At 34.9% G+C, this 7,500-nt stretch overlaps 1 protein-coding gene across 2 annotated transcripts in view; it reads left to right on the top strand.

The window, feature by feature from the left end:
• The window catches only part of LOC137624598 (sodium-independent sulfate anion transporter-like), an 82,151-nt gene that overhangs the window by 1,345 nt on the left and 73,306 nt on the right, over window positions 1-7,500 (top strand). The gene's annotated exons all lie outside the window — the stretch shown is intronic.

Genomic DNA, 7,500 nt, shown 5'->3' with positions numbered 1-7,500 from the left:
GTTAAGTAAAGATTTTGAGTTAATTTTTGTTGGATGTCTTCTCTTCCAGTCCGTAGTGAGAGAGAGAGAGAGAGAGAGAGAGAGAGAGAGAGAGATCATTTTTAATGAGTCAGGCAAACACTAGGCGTAATGACTTGCCCCCTCTCAGGAACCTAGGTTTTTTTTTTCTTTCTTTTTTTTAAGGAAACGTTTTGCGAGTTTGGATTCAAGACATTATTGGAATTTTTCCCGGGCGTCTGAAAGAGCCTTTTTTTTCTTCTTCTTCTTCTTTTCCAGTTGTCTTCTTTCAAGTCTTCTTTAATGGACTACTTGTATTGAAGTGCTCTGCGAGTATGTTAGCAGTCAGGGGTTAGGGAGGAGAGAATCTTTTATTTTATATGTTTTCTTAGTGTAAGTTTAACATTAAAAATCACAGCTTCGTTTCAGATTGAAATGAGAGAGATGTTGACGTAAGGTTGGGGGCCAAATGTGTTCATTGAAACGTATGTATGTATGTACACGTGTATATAAACTTCATACACATGCGTGCCTGTGTTTGATATATAAACATGCGTATATACATAACGTGTGGGTGGGTGTACTAATACATACATACTTACATAGCGTGCGGGGTGGGTGTACTAATACATACATACCGTGTGGGTGGGTGTCCTAATACATACATACTTACATAGCATGTGGGTGGGCGTACAAATACATACATAGCGTGTGGGTGGGCGTACAAATACATTCATACCTAGCGTGTGGGTGTGTGTACAAATACATACATAATAAACGTATGGTTGTGTGTACAAATACATTCATACATATCCTCTACTTTAGTTTTCTCTCGTATCTTTTTTCTGTTATTCCCATCATTATTCTTTCCATAGCTCTTTGAGTTGTAACTAACTTATGTTCTAAGGCTTAAGTTAATATTGGTAGGGCCATCTTATGAAATACTTTTCGTTTTAGAGAAAGGGGTATTTTACTTTTCATAATCTCTCCTTTTGTTTGCTAAGTGCTCTCCATCCCGTGTTTATTCTTTTAATTTCGGTCCCGTGTCCTGGGGAAACGCTTACTGGCTGTCTTAAGTACGTATATTCATTAACAATCTCTAGAGGAGGAATGATGTGTGTATATATATATATATATATATATAATTATTTTTACATTTAGTTAACAATTTCTTCTGCTACTGTACACTCTCTCTCTCTCTCTCTCTCTCACTCTCTCTCTCTCTCTCTCTCTCTCTCTCTCTTTATATATATATATATATATATATAATTATATATATATATATATATATATATACATATGCATATATATGTATATATATATAAAATATATATATATATATATAGAGAGAGAGAGAGAGAGAGAGAGAGAGAGAGAGAGAGAGATGTACGGCAGCAGAAGAAATTGTTAACTAAATGTAAAAAATAATTATCATTACCATATACTGTACATTTTCCTAGAACATAAAAACGAAAGCTATTCCCGGAAGATACAAATATTTACACACATCGTAGGACGGTGTTCTCAGAAGATAAGACACTGACGAATATTGCAGAAGTCATTCCAAGAAACCCGTCTCAGACATGGCAAGCATCTGTCGCCATTCCTACTGGTATTAACTAAAGTCTTTGGAGTGAACCGAGTTCTCCCACATTCGAGGTCTTTGAAATGACCCCAGATAAAAATCTGTCTGGGTCAACTCAGGGCAATTGGAAGTCCGTTCAATGTGTGAGCAATGCGACATTGTGTTTCTGAGTTTATCAAAATATTACTGTTCCGATAAAAGATATTATCTTATTATCTGCAAATCTTGGTTGACTAAGATATTCCTGTTCCGAAAAAATATATTATCTCATTATCTGCAAATCTTGGTTGACTAAGATATTCCTGTTCCGAAAAAAGATATTATCTCATTATCTGCAAATCTTGGTTGACTAAGATATTACTGTTCCGAAAAAAGATATTATCTCAACTGCAAATCTTGGTTGACTAAGATATTCCTGTTCCGAAAAAAGATATCTCATTATCTGCAAATCTTGGTTGACTAAGATATTCCTGTTCCGAAAAAAGATATTATCTCATTATCTGCAAATCTTGGTTGACTAAGATATTACTGTTCCGAAAAAAGATATTATCTCAACTGCAAATCTTGGTTGACTAAGATATTCCTGTTCCGAAAAAAGATATCTCATTATCTGCAAATCTTGGTTGACTAAGATATTCCTGTTCCGTAAAAGATATCTCGTTATTCGCAAATCTTGATTCTAGTTGTGGTGGCCTATTGGAAACGTCCCTGCCTGGCGATCTGCCAAGATGGGGTTCGAGTCCCGCTCAAGCTCTATAGTTTCTTGTAGTGTCTGCAACCTCACCATCCATGTGAGCTAAAGATAGGTCTGCCGGACTGTGATTCGAGTCCCGCTCAAGCTCGATAGTTTCTTTTAGTGTCTGCAACCTCACCATCCTCGTGTTGAGGGTGGGTTTGGGGGAAGTCTATAAATCTATCTGTTGAGTCATCAGCAGCCACTGCCTGGCCCTCCTTGGTCCTAGCTTGGGTGGAGAGGGAGCTTAGGCGCTGATCATATGATGTATACATCGTCAGTCTCTAGGGCATTATCCTGCTTGATAGGGCATTGCCAATGTCCCTTGCCTCTGCCATTCATGAACGGCAATTAAACCATTAAACATGAGCCTTAGCTGTAATAGCGCTTCTAATGACGTCATCCTCGATAGTGATGACGATAGTGATGATAATGTTATGCAAGGACAATGAATAATTCATCATCATCATCATCTCCTACGCCTATTGACGCAAAGGGCCTCGGTTAGATTTCGCCAGTCGTCTCTATCTTGAGCTTTCAATTCAATACTTCTCCATTCATCATCTCCCACTTCAAGCTTCATAATCTTAATGAATGATTGTAATGAAAAAAAAATATTTTTGGTGTATTATGAATATATGATGGTGGTTATAATATTTTTTTTTTATATTTTAGTGGATTATGATTTAATACATGTATGTTTAACATGAGAGAATGCCTAAATGCGTCAAGGTCCCACAGGGAGAGAGAGAGAGAGAGGGAGAGAGAGAGAGAGAGAGAGAGAGAGAGAGAGAGAGAGAGATTTTCACATAATCTATACAACGTCAGTCTTAATCAGTGGTCGTCAGCATTTAGATATGAATGGTTGTCAGTCAAGAAACTGCAGACGCTGTCAGCACTAAAACCACCTCGAATTTTCTTGAAGAAAGTCAGCTCTTTCTGAGTAACGCTCTCGAAGCGCGCGCACACACACAAAACACACACTCACACACACACGCCAGTATCTTAACCAAAATTAGCCAACAAGGAAATTACTTCAGCTGGGATAGAGGGATTTAGCCAGTTGTATCCAAATAGGACATGTATTATTCTTGAGCCTCTGGTGGAATGGTGGAAACGACCTGGCCTTTACTTGAAAGGCCAGGGTTCGATCTCGGTATGAGATAGAAATTTATTTCTATTAATAAAAGTGAAAAAAAAATTCTTATTAACTCAAAGGGTTAACTACTGCACTGTAATTGTTCAGTGGCTACTTTCCTCTTTGTAAGGGTAGAAGAGACTCTTTAGCTATGGTAAGTAGCTCTTCTAGAATGACACTCTAAAATCAAACCATTGTTCTCTGGTCTTGGGTAGTGCTATAGCCTCTGTACCATGGTCTTTCACTGTCTTGGGTTAGATTTCTCTTGCTTGAGGGTACATTCTAGCATACTGTTCTATTTGTTTTCTATTTCCTTTCCTCATTGGACTATTTTCCTTGTTGTTATTATTATTATTAAGTTATTATTATTATTGTTATTATTATTATTTTTATTATTATTGTTATTGTTATCATTAGCTAAGCTACAAACCTTGTTGGAAAATCAGGCTGCTATAAGCCCAGGGGCTTCAATAGGAAAAAATAGTCCAGCAAGGAAAGGAAACAAGGAAATAAATAAACTACAAGTAATGGAAAATTGAAATAAGACATTTTAAGAACAGTAACAACTTTAAAATAAATCATTCATATAAACTATAAAAATTTCAAAGAAAAAAAAACAAGAGGAAGAGAAATAAAATAAAATGAGCCTGAGTATAGGCCTCAAGTAAGAGAACTGTTTGAGCCCTTGTGCTTATAACATCCTGATTTTCCAACTAGGGTTGTAGCTTAGCTTGTAATGATAATAATAATAATAATAATAATAATAATAATAATAATGATAATAATGATGATGATGATGATAATAATAATAATACTAACAACAACAACAATAATAATAATAATAATAATAATAATACTAACAACAACAACAACAATAATAATAATAATAATAATAATAATAATAATAATAATAATGATAATACTAACAACAACAACAACAACAACAAGGATAATAATAATAATAATACTAACAACAACAACAACAACAATAATAATAATAATAATAATAATAATAATAATTAATAACAACAACAACAACAATGATAATAATAATAATAATACTAACATAATAATAATAATAATAATAATAATAATAATAGTTATATTAACATAAAGCAAACCTAGTATTGCTTGTCACGAATTCTAAGACTGGACGTATATTTTATGTTCCAACGTGATTCATTGGCCATAAATCAAACATAAGTATTGAAAGAGCCAATCTCTTTTTTTTTTTGGTTTTCCTTGTAAATCGACATATGATTTAAATATGACTTCCCTCCCATTTCCAGTCCATTGGAAAAAATTTCCAATACTAATGGGATTTTAATGGTTCTAGTTATTGCGTTGTTTTGCGGTGAATAAATCAGTCTTGGTCAATTATACTCCCATTTTTTATCAGAAATCTGAACAGAGACATTTTTTCCAAATGATTGATATGCTATAGACCAAGAAATTATTATATTGGTTATGGTTGGCCATGGGGACCAGCCACCCGTTGAGATACTACCGCTGGAGAGTTATGGGGTCTTTGGACTGGCCAGACAGTACTACATTGGTCCCTTCTCTCTGTTTACGGTTCATTTTCCCTTTGCCGACACATGCACCGAATAGTCTGGTCTATTCTTTACATATTTTCCCCTGTCCTCATACACCTGACAACACTAAGATTACCAAACAATTCTTCTTCACCCAAGGGGTTAACTACAGCACTCTAATTGTTCAGTGGACACATTCCTCTTGGCAAGAGTAGAAGAGACTCTTTAGCTATGGTAAGCAGCTCTTCTAGGAGAAGGAGACTCCAAAATCAAACCATTGTTCTCTAGTCTTGGGTATTGCCATAGCCTCTGTACCAGGGCCTTCACTGTCTTGGGTTAGAGTTCTCTTGCTGGAGGGTACACTTGGGCACACTATTCTATCTAATTTCTCTTCCTCCTGTATTGTTAAAGTTTTTATAGTTTATTTAGGAAATATTTATTTAATGTTATTGTTCATAAAATTTTCTATTTTTCCTTGTTTCCTTTCCTCACTGAGCTATTTTCCTTGTTTCCTTTCCTCACTGAGCTATTTTTCCTTGTTTCCCTTTTCTCACTGAGCTATTTTCCCTGTTGGAGCCCTTGGACTTATAGCATCATGCTTTTCCAACTAGGGTTGTAGCTCAGCAAATAATAATAACAAGGGATAATAATAAAAATACCTCCGCCAACGAAGTTGGGAGGAGGTCATGTTTTTGCCCCTATTTATCCGTTTGATTATGAACAACTTTCAGGAATTAATTGTTATGTTGAGACGTTCAAAGGTTTAAAGACCGCTCATGAATGGCAGAGGCAAACGACAGTGACACTGGCCGAGGGTTACGTGCGTATATATCTGAATACTTAGCCGTCATTTTTGCCGGGTCGCGTACACTGATAATTTATAATGATTTACTCTACGGTAATCCATGCAAAAAGAGATCAAATTGAATAAAAAAAAAGTTAAACATTAAAAAAATATATTAAAATACCGTTTTAATTAAAAGATTCACGGAGAGTTCATTAAGTCATTAAGCGACTCATTTGTAATGAGCGTTTTGCCCATGACGTGATTTGCGTTATAATGAGGCCTACGGTCCGTGATCCGTAACGGTTGAAGGGCGTAAGCCCAGTGCGTGGGATTTTAAAGAAATAGATTGCCATTAACTCTCAACCAGAGTACGCGATCCGTCAAAAATGACGGGTAATTATTTAGGTAGGTTTGCACACAGATATTCAACCCATCCTACCCATTCCCCTTTTCCTAAGTATAACCCCCCTCTCGCCATGGTATGGCTACTCCCTCTCCCCATACCCGAGGGATGGGGAGAGACCGAGTAGTTATACTTCTGGTAATGTCACTGAGCCTGACCGGAAAGATATATATATATATATATATATATATATATATATGATAAATTTTGCACATTTAGACGTGTTTTTCATATTCAAATAAGCCATATGTATCTCCGACCAGGTTCGATTCCGGCCGGAGCCAAGCTCTTGTCTTTGTGTGATTTCGCCTGGGGCCTCTGATCCCGAGGTCGTTAAGAGAATCCAGACATTAATGTATCAAAAAATATATATGGCTTATTTGAATATATATATATATAATATATATATATACTATATATATACAGTATATTTATATATATGAATATATATATATATATATATATATATATACAGTATATACATATATATACACACATACATATACATATGTATATATATCCAGTCACTATTTTTTTGGGAAATTGAAAATAAGGAGATAAATAACGGGAAAATGGACGTGGAAGATACCAGCTTTGAGAATCTGTCTTCATTTTGCTCAAGGTGTAAAAGTGGAAACTTCCCTCAACTCACAATTTATTATTCGGATATTGGAAGGATAAAGTCTTTCTTTTCTATGAGAGAATTAGAAATAAAATTTTGGTTTACTTAGAAAAAAATCAGATAAATGGTTTAATTGATTTATATTTTGTTGTACTCAAAGCGTATTTGTGCTTTGCTTGTTAAGTTCTGTTTCTTTTTTTTGTAAAGTATAATGGAAGTTACTTTAGTATATATATATATATATATATATATATATTTGTTTATATATATACTGTATATATACTGTATATATATATGTATATATATATATACTATATATACATACATATAGATATATAGATACTGTATATATTTATTTATTTATTTATTTATTCATTTACTTATGTGTGTATGTGCATTATATGTATGTAAACAGTTACAAATGCTATTGTCTAAACATACACAATAACAAAAAGAAAAAAAAAAGTCTCGCATAAAAGCACAACCAGGCATGAACGAAAACCTCAAAATATTGAACTACTGCAATGCATTAGCAACCCCCCCCCCAAAAAAAAAAAAAAAAAAAAAAAAACTACCCACACACACGACTCGCTTGAACTTCTACAACTACTTGATTATGCACGCACTGATACAGGGTTCGTCTCCTCTCTGGGGGGGGGGGGGGGGGATGGGGGGGGGGGGGGATAGTTACGTCGGATTA

This window comes from Palaemon carinicauda, chromosome 31, assembly GCF_036898095.1.
Source record: "Palaemon carinicauda isolate YSFRI2023 chromosome 31, ASM3689809v2, whole genome shotgun sequence".
NCBI classification, from domain to species: Eukaryota; Metazoa; Arthropoda; class Malacostraca; order Decapoda; family Palaemonidae; genus Palaemon; species Palaemon carinicauda.
This window is presented reverse-complemented; position numbering and strand designations above follow the sequence as displayed.